The sequence below is a fragment of the Clytia hemisphaerica genome, unplaced genomic scaffold, assembly GCF_902728285.1.
Source record: "Clytia hemisphaerica strain Z4C2 unplaced genomic scaffold, Clytia hemisphaerica genome assembly, whole genome shotgun sequence".
NCBI classification, from domain to species: Eukaryota; Metazoa; Cnidaria; class Hydrozoa; order Leptothecata; family Clytiidae; genus Clytia; species Clytia hemisphaerica.
Window position 1 is genome coordinate 468 of NW_027103581.1, and position 10735 is coordinate 11202.

Consider the following 10735-nt stretch of genomic DNA (forward strand, 5'->3'; position numbering starts at 1 on the left):
TGTCAGATGTTTCTTCGGCCAGTTTGCATGTCGGTTCGTTCAGATTTGTCCTTTTTTCAATAAACTTTTTTTCTTTTTAATTACAACTCCATTCATCCCATTTTCTATGACAAAACTAAAACTTATCCACGGTATTAAGGCTTCTGTAATTCAAAGAATTTTCGATAATTTTTAGAAAGACTCTTTAACACTGCATGAAGAACATTACCGATGACAAAGAGCCTCCTCATACACATTTTTTACAGGCTCTCTACGATCACCATCAACAAACGGCATGATCTGCACCAACATGTTCTCTTCACTATCTTCTTGACCAACATACAGTAAGGAGCACGCTGTTTTGTCAACATATTTTTTCATCTTTACAAACACTTCCTCAATTGGAGTGCCAGTTGTCCGTCATCAAAGTGTCCAACTTCCGCATGCAAATAATGGCGGGGTGAACGTCCGGTACATCGTCTTCAACGGACTCGTTGGCAATTTGGTCGTTTGGTTTGTCGGTTGGTTCGTTCAGCTTTTTCCTTTTGGCAGGGCTTGAAAAACCGATGTCAGTCATTTCGATAGCCGGTTCATCGGCCGATTCCCTGACCAGTTCGTCAGCCCGTTCGTTCGATTTTTTTATTTTGACAAGACTCGGTACTAATGTAAAAACGTCAACCGTTTCGTTGGTTGGCTTGTCAGATGTTTCTTCGGCCAGTTTGCGTGCTGGTTCGTTCAGATTTGTCCTTTTTTCAATAAACTTTTCTTCTTTTTAATTACAACTCCATTCATCCCATTCTCTATGACAAAACTAAAACCTATTCCCGATGTTAAGGCTTCTGTAATTCAAAGAAATTTCGATAATATTCATAAAGACTCTTTAACACTGCATCATGAACATTACCAATGACTAAGAGCCTCCTCATACACATTTTTTACAGACTCTCCACCATCGCCATCAACAAACGTCGCGATCTTTACCAACATGTCCTCTTTACTTTCTTCTTGACCAACATACAGTAAGGAGCACGCTATTTTGCCAACAAACGTTTTCATCTTCTCAAACAATTCTTCAATTGGAATGCAGTTGTCGGTCATCAAAGCTTCCAACTTCCCAATGCAAGTAACGGCAGGGTAAATATCCGTTACATCGTCATCAACGGACTCGTTGGCCATTTGGTCGTTTGGTTTGTCGGCCGGTTCGTTCGGCTTTTTCCTTTTGGCAGGACTTGATTAAACGATGTCAGTCATTTCGATTGTCGGTTCGTCAGCCGATTAGTTGACCGGTTCGTCAGCCCGTTCGTTCGATTTGTTTCTTTTGGCAAGACTCGGTACTAATGTAAAAATGTCAACCGTTTCGTTGGTTGGCTTGTCAGATGTTTCTTCGGCCAGTTTGCGTGCTGGTTCGTTCAGATTTGTCCTTTTTTCAATAAACTTTTCTTCTTTTTAATTACGACTCCATTTTTCCCCTTTTCTACGATAAAACTAAACCTTATCCACGATATTAAGGCTTCTGGAATTCAAAGAATTTTCGATAATATTAAGAAAGACTCTTTAACATTGCATCATGAACATTGCCGATGACAAAGAGCCTCCTCATACACATTTTTTACAGACTCTCCACGATCACCATCAATAAACGGCATGATCTGCACCAACATGTTCTCTTCACTATCTTCTTGACCAACATACAGTAAGGAGCACGCTGTTTTGCCAACATATGTTTTCATCTTCTCAAACACCTCCTCAATTGGAGTGCCAGTTGTCGGTCATCAAAGTTTCCAACTTCCCAAAGCAAGTAACAGCGGGGTGAACATCCGGTACATCGTCAACAACGGGCTCTTCGGGCATTTTGTCATTTTCGGTTGGTTCGTTCGCCGGTTCTTTCAGCTTTTTCCTTTTGGCAGGACTTGAAAATACGACGTCAGTCATTTCTATTATCGGTTGGTCGGCTGATTCTTTGACCGGTTCGTAAGCCCGTTCGTTCAACTTTTTTATTTTGGCAGGACTCGGTACTAATGTAAAAACTTCAATCGTTCCGTTTGTTTGCTTGTCAGATGTTTGGTCGGCCAGTTTGCGTGCCGGTTTTTTCAGATTTGTCCTTTTTTCAATAAACTTTTCTTCTTTTTAATTACGCCTCCATTTATTTCATTTTCTATGACAAAACTAAAACTTATCCACGGTATTAAGGCTTTTGGAATTCAAAGAATTTTCGATAATTTTCAAAAAGAATTTTTCTTCTTTTTACTTACGACTCCATTTTCCCCCTTTTCTACGATAGAACTAAACCTTATCTACGATATTAAGGCTTCTGGAATTCAAAGAATTTTCGATAATATTAAGAAAGACTCTTTAACATTGCATCATGAACATTGCCGATGACAAAGAGCCTCCTCATACACATTTTTTACAGACCCTCCATGATCGCCATCAACAAACGGCATGATCTTCACCAACATGTCCTCTTCACTATCTTCTTTACCAACATACAGTGAGGAGCACGCTGTTTTGCCAACAAATGTTTTCATCTTCTCAAACACCTTCCCAATTGGAATGCAGTTGTCGGTCATCAAAGCTTCCAACTTCCCAATGCAAGTAACGGCGGGATGAACATCCGGTACATTGTCATCAACGGGCTCGTCGGCTTTTTCCTTTCGGCAGGACCTATAAAAACGACGTCAGTCATTTCGATTGTCGTTTTTTCGGCTGATTCGTTGACCGGTTCGTCAGCCTTTTCGTTCGACTTTTTTTCTTTTGGCAGGACTCGGTGCTAATGTAAAAACGTCAATTGTTTTGTTGGTTAGCTTGTCATATGTTTTTTCGGCCAGTTTGCGTGCCAGTTTGTTCAGATTTGTCCTATTTTCAATAAACTTTTTTCATTTTTGATAATTTTCAGAAAGACTCTTTAACATTGCATCATGAATATTACCGATGAAAAAGAGCCTCCTCATACACATTGTTTACAGACTCTCCACCATCACCATCAAAAAACGGCATGATCTTCACCAACATGTCCTCTTCACTATCTTCTTGACCAACATACAGTAAGGAGCACGCAGTTTTGCCAACATATTTTTCATCTTCTCAAACACCTCCTCAATTGGAGTGCCAGTTGTCGGTCATCAAAGTTTCCAACTTTTCCATGCAAATAACGGTGGGGTGAACGTCCGGTACATCGTCATCAACGGACTCGTTGGCCATTTGGTCCTTTGGTTTATCGGACGGTTCGGTCAGCTTTTTCCTTTTGGCAGGACTTGAAAAAACGATGTCAGTCATTTCGACTGTCGGTTCGTCGGCCGATTCGTTGACCGGTTCGTCAGCCCGTTCTTAAACTTTTTTCTTTTTGCAGGACTTGGTACTAATGAAAAAACGTCAATCGTTTCATTGTTTGGCTTGAAAGGGGTTTAGTCGGCCAGTTTGCTTGCGGGTTCGTTCAGACTTGTCCTTTTTTCAATAAACTTTTTTTCTTTTTAACTACGACTCCATTCAGCCCATCTTTTATGATAAAACTAAAACCTATTCACGGTGTTAAGGCTTCTGGAATTCAAAGAATTATCGATAATTTTCAGAAAGACTCTTTAAAATTGCATCATGAACATTACCGATCACAAAGAGCCTACTCATACACATTTTTTTTCTTTATTGAAACAAAGACACATGTACACTACGAACATATATATTACAAAAACATTACTTAAACATAAAATATAGTCCCTCCCCCTGCTAGGAACTAACGTCATATCGCTAGAGGTACTAGACAATGCAAAAAATAGATAAATAAGTAAATAAATAAAAAAATCTTGGAGAAGGAAGCTACAATTGTTAGGACAAAGCCTAAAATAAAGCACCGCTAAACCTTCCAGTTTCGTTGAGAAATTCAACAAACAGAACAAAGAATAGATTTATTTAGATTTGAAGTCAAACTTTCATCTCCATATAATAAAAGCCGACAGAAAAAAGGAGGGTTAAGTGGATGAAAAACAATGCCTAGGTTTTGAAGTTTGTCGAACCATGGAATTATTATAGACACTGGAAAAACAACGAGCTGATATTTTTGCCATTTTCTCATGTACAAGCCTTGTCTGCAGTAATGACATTATTGTTCACCCTCCTCCCACCATTAGATGATTTTTCGTAGCATTTTAATTGCATAATTCAATTATCCAATTCCCAAATGAGACTTTAAGTTCTCCTCTGAGATTCAAACTCATCTAGTTAATTACTAATTATACGTCGTTATGACGTTTTAAATTTCGAGAAAGATGCAAAAACATGCTATGTATAAGAAATTGAATATTAACACCAGAAATTTTTAAACTTCAACCTCAAAAAATCCACAGTGCCACCACGTACCATCAAAAGATTTTCATACCACAGTGGAGATATGAGACTCACGTCTGATATATGTCAATCTCAGCTCTTCTCGGAGAAATATTGGAAAGATATTCCCAATTCAAAATTTTACAAGATTTTACTCGTCTGGTGGTTTTTTTCTCAAACCAGATTTCATAAATGTATTCGTTCGGTATTCTAGCATTTATTTTCAAACTTTTGGCCAGCAAAAGTACAAATAGCAAAAATTAGAGAACTTTTTAGAAATAAGAGTATTAATCATTTTTCAAAATCAGAGTCCTTCGATCCGCCATGACAGTTGTCCTTTGCGGACAAAGCCTGTACATTGATTGTTTTCTGAAACAATAGATAGACAATACTTCGCTCTCCACCGTTTCATTCAATGTTTATCCAGAGTCTCTATAATAAATCCCTGGTCGAACAAAGATTGTTTTTCATGGGAATAAATAGAGCAGTGCAGAAGAAAGTGCTGATTGTTTTCAACTGAATTAGTTCGGCAACCACAGAAAGGGTCTAAAGTGTCGCGGAAGCCATGTCTAAATTTATGCTCGTTGAGATGGCCGAAACCGACCCGAAGTCGATTAAGATCACTCCTTGAATGTCAGGAACATCAAAAACATGAGATTGTTTGGGTCTCACAAATTTATGGATTGCTTTTTTGAAAGTTTTAATTGAAGGTAGATCTCGTATATTACCTCCCAGAACATTCCACTGAGATATGCAGTAAGGAAAAAAAGTGTTACGGAAACGCTCAGTTATTATATTAAGAGGATAAATAGGATTTCTTGTTCTAAGGCCACCCGGTACTGTAAGTCTTACTGGCAGGTAGTTACGTAAATACGAAGGGGCTAAATTGTTAATAATTCCATAGAAGAATGTCATTCTTGTAGCAAAGCGCCTGTCAGCAAGACTTTCAAGACCAAGTTCTGAATATAGTTTTTCTTGAGACGTTCCACGAAAACAGCCTGTTATAGCTAAGCAGGCATTATATTGAATAGATTCAAGCTTCTGCACAAAGGTAGCATTTCCTGGGCGGTTATATACGATATCACCATAATCAAGATGAGGCCTAATGAAAGATTTATAAATGGTTAGTAGAGATCTCCTAGGCACATGCTTGCGAAGTTGGTTCATAAGACCAATTCCTTTGTTGGCCTTTTGTATCTTCTCGTCTAGATGGTGATCAAAAGAAAGTTTTGAATCTAAGATTAGACCAAGATGTTTCTGGTACTCACTGGTCGCGATATTAGAATTATTAAAGGAGATTACTGGAGCATTAGGATGAGTGAGTCTACATGTAAAATAGACTTGAACAGCTTGCTTAGATGGGTCGGGGTTAAAGGACATCTTCCATTGATGAGCCAAATTAGTTATCCTGGAAAGATCTCTGTTAAGTACATCAAGGCTCAAGAGTTGATCAATCACAAGAGAGAATAAAGAGGTATTGTCAGCAAAGATCTTGGGTTTTGACTCAAGGTTTTTTGGAAGATCATTAATATAAATTAAGAAGAACAATGGACCAAGAATCGAGCCTTGAGGTACCCTAGCATTGATTCACTTCCACTCAGATGTTTTCCCATTCAACACAGCTCTCTGATACCTATCCTCAAGAAAGCTGCGAATTAAGGAAAGCAACGGTCCAGTCACCCCATAAGATTTGAGTTTAAAGAGTAAGCCATCGTGCCAAACCCGATCGAATGTCTAAAAACACCCCACTATGGTATCTAGAGAAGGATCTTTGTCAAACTCTGTATAAATATCATGCGTTATGGATAACAACTGAGAAATGAAGGAATCCCCCTCCCAAAAACCAGACTGACAAGGAGAAAATAAGTTGTTATTTTCAATCTACCTGTACTCTTAGGTGCCGAATGTGCTCAAAATTTTAATAAACGGGAGGGACCTAATAGCCGGCGGGCATGGAAATTGTACTTTTGGAAACCCAAAAAAAAGGTAAATATAGGCTAAAATCAGGCTTTTTGGAACAAAATAAGGGGACTTCTTTTTGCCAACTGAAAATATTCTTAAAAATCAATAAACGGGGGAGGGGGGCCGTTTATCTGGCACCTAAGAGTAAAGTGTATCATAAATACACTTTTCATATATTTTTCCAAACACAGGAAGAAGAGACACTGGTCTGTAGTTTTTGGCTATGCTCCTGTCTCCCTTTTTATATACAGGAACCACGTTACCTTTCTTCCACACTGTGATGGGAAGATGCCAGAGTTGATAGAAAGATTGAATATACTAAGCAAAGGTTTCACTAGACACTTAACACAGATTCTGAGTAGAAATATTATCCCACCCATGGGCCTTGTTAACATTCAAAGAATTAATAATAGACTCCATTTTTTCTTCTTCAATTACAATTTTTACAAAAAACAGGCAGGTGCTTTGTGATTAACGATGTTCCAATTGAGTACCTCAAAATTGCATGAAAATGTTTTATGGCACAAAAGGACTCTTCCAAAACTGGATTTGCTTTACCGATTGCCCAAAATATGATTAAGTGGTTCCTCCCCTTCGAGTGTAAAGGGTTGACTTCCTAAAAATTACCTCTCTTTTCTTCCAATATTTTGAAATAAAACTGATACTATTCCACGGTGTTGTGGCTGCAGGATTCAAAAGAATTCCCGCTAATTGTTCTGATAGACTCTTTATCATTGCACGCTGGATATCATCCATGACAAAAGCCTTTTAGTCCAATGGCGGCATCTCGTCACCCTGACATAAAGGTACCGGGTGTGTAAAAAAAAACGATTTCGATTTTTGGCGTACAAATTTCTATTGAACAAAGACAAATGAATTTTTTAGAGAAGATTTAAAATTTAATTTTTTACCCTTGGTGAAAATTATACATTTGTATGTTCATTTAAAGTGACTTTATGATAATTCCGCTGACTTAGGTCAATTTTTCATTGTTCACGGATTTTCATAGTTGAATTTTCCCATATGGAACAAGGAACAAAACTACGCTTCGTTTTTACGCTCTTATTTTGTCTCGCTACTTTTAAAACATTAAAATGGCATAATTTTTTCATTTCATAGGTTAAGTTTTGTTCCAAGGTCAATATTTGATAGATTCTAGCTAGTTCCAACCAAGCCATTTTTTAACGTCAAATGCGACGACAAAAAAAAAGACTTTCAAATCGTTAATGGTGCAGAAATGAACCGTTGTTATTATCTTTTGTACAGCAAAATTCTTAGGTTTTCAGTTAAAGTGTTTTGCAAAATGTTAAAGAAGCAGAACAGAGCTTGTAAAATATAATATGATCGATTAAATAATGGAAATGAAACGAATTGGTGAAAATTTGTTTTGCTAAGAAATGCTTTACATTGCCTTGAACACCTTGAGATGTTACGATAACACTGCGAAAAGATTCCCAAAACCCCTTTAATTTGAAAACAAGATAAGTTTGACATTAAAAAATTTTGGTTTAGTAGGAATATTCCCTTCTACATCAGGGGGGGTTCAGGGGGTACCCGATTCCGCAATTCCGTCAATTTTTTCCTCAATTTCCGTCAAACCGTCTTAAATTGAACCAAAATTCCGTCACCGAAAATTCCTTTGAAATTCAATATTTTTGTCGAAAATTCCGCAAATTTTGAATATCTTTTACCAATTCCGAAATTCCGCAATTTTTTTTGCTAAATTCCGTTTTTCCGCACTAAAATTGTCTAATTTTCCGTCTCCGTCAGAGAACCCAATTTCCGTAATTCCGTCTAAATTTTTGCCAAATTCCGCCACTCCGTCCGAAAAAAGGGCCGATTCCGCTCCTCCGCCAACCATGAAACCCCCCCCACCCTACATCTAGCTTAAACTTCAATTTCACTTTAAAACGGTTTTTACAGCTGATAGGAAAGCTAGAATTTAAAGGTTTGACGTCTTCTTTGACGTCAATTAATTGCTACTGTAAACAACACAAAAAGTAGTGATCTTGCGAGAATATTCATAACTTTAAATTCATTTGAGGTAACTCTGCCAAACTTTTAGAAATGTTTGGAAATAAAATGTACAATACTCACAAAAAAATTCAAGCAGTTCAACTGAATAGAAAAATGTACGTCAAAGATTGTAAAATAGGGGCGTTTTTTTGACACACCCGGTATATATGGGTTTTTATTGCATTTTCCATTAATATTGTCTAATTGGAAACTAAAAATCAAATTTTGTCCCTTCCAAGTGGTGGGCAAATTTTTTTATAGCCTTTTTCAAATCAGTCACTCAAACCACCAAAAAAATCAGATAAAAATTGTAAAAAATGATAGAAACCCCTTCACTTTTATACTCGTTGGAAAGATAATTTAATGTATATTACGATTCTGATAATGCTATTTGTTTCCGTCAATATAGGTAAAAAGATATTGGCCAAAACTTCGAAATATTGAAATTTTTCATACAAAGAAGACATTATTTTTCAGTCTGTGATTGTTGGTCGATGATTGTAAGGTAAGTCTTCGCCTAGAAATCTCTGACCAATAAAGGATTCTAGTCTTCAAAGGAAAGATAGCCTAGAGAAGAATATCAAGGTGGAGCTATCATACAAGCTGCTACGCCACATACACTTCGAAGAGTAAAATCGAGAAGTTCCAGAAGCAGAAATCAAAAAGAAATCAAGAAAACCAGCAAGAACAAGAAGGACCGAAACAAAAGGTTCTTAGAAGTGCAAATCTGTAAGTTAAGATTTCTATAGAGGAAACCTATTGTATTGTTCGGTGTGATTATAGGTAATTGCCCCCGCAGGAGCGCAGCGACGAGGAGGCACTCATAGCTTCACGCATAGATATTGGACTGGAATCTCGAAATTTTGTTGTCTTTTTGTGTGTTTTGTCGCGCAAGCATCTCCGTAGTTAGTCTCTTCCGTAAATGTTCGGTTTTTTTTTTCGGGCAGTAGTATGCATATTTTTTAGATACGTAATATATATATATATATATATATATATAAAATACTGTATCCCTATTCCTGGTTAACGAGATGAGAAATGTGCAAGGAGAGGAAAACCTGGGATAAGTCCTGTTTTTCAGTCACATCTCATCAAATTCCAATTCTTGCCCTTAAGGCAAGATGCAAAACAATCAATAGAAATATCTAAGTTTCTAAGACCGGTCGAGTAGAGTTTTCACAGGCCTCCTCTCTTTGTATTCATCGTTAAAGCCAGCTGCTGATTGAACGTTCCGCGTTCATTCGAATAAAATGTGACTATAGTTCTTTTTTGATCTCTTATAAAAATTTAGCACGTTCTGACAAATTTCGTGCAGAGATGTTTAGATATCAAACGATAATCTTTTCAGTCGGATTTACAACTTCGACCATACGGCATTCGTCGAAAAGACGAACTAACATTCTCTTTCAAATTGATTTTTGTTAGATTCCAGTTTTGACACGCGTCGTAAGCCGACTTCTCACAAAAACTATTGAGGTGTTGATTCGGTGCAAGGTTGATTCGTGATTTGAAGGAGATTTGACATGCGTTGAATTAGCAGATGCCATTTGAATGCGATTATTGACTTCTGCATTCCGGTATTAGGCTCGTCATGACTAATTATCGATCCAAGGTATGTGAATTTGGTGACGTTTTTGATTGGTGTCTCGTCGTGAAATAATTGTGTTGTGATAGTTTGTTCAAGAATTGGTGATTCAGAACCATAGTTCTGTTTTTGAGTTTGTTACTAGCCCAAAACTGAAAAACTTGGTTTAGAAGTTCAAAACCATATAAAAGACTTCTTTGTCAGTAAAGAAAAGTACTAAATCATCCGCATACCCAATCCATGAGAGTCCGCTTGTCCAGAGTTGGATGTTTATCGTATTTGGTACCGCTGTGTTCGGTGAGACTTTTCAAGTTGATGCGAATTTGTGCTTGAAAAAGTTGATATCATTTGATTTTCTTGAAGATCTCATGACAAAAGTAATATAGAGATTGAACAAGAAGGGACTTTGGTCCTCCTTGTCGAACCCAGAGAGGTTGAAACGTTTTATTTGCTCTTCGTAAGTTAGACTGTATTTTGATAAAGTTTTCAAGATGTCGAATATGGGGGTGATTGACGGTTATCGAATCGCAAACGAATCGACGAAAAGCCAGTCTCGAGGGATTTGGTCGAACGCTGCCGTCAGTCGAAAAGGAGAAAAAGGGCTGTCTTTTTCGTCAGTAATCGGTTGGATCCGTTTAATTGTGTATATTCCTTCCGTTGTTCCCCATTTCCGAAAAAACCATTCTGTTCGTCGCTTTGTAGCTCGTACCAAGGACGAAGTCGATCGAGAATTAAATTGATCAAGAGTTTACAAACGGTGAGCCAATACTTATCCCACGCTACTTTTTGGGGTCTTTTTTGGAACCTTTCTTTTTCCATATGGCTTGAGACGGGAATTCCCCAAGCAGTCGGACTCAAAATTCCAGAGATTTG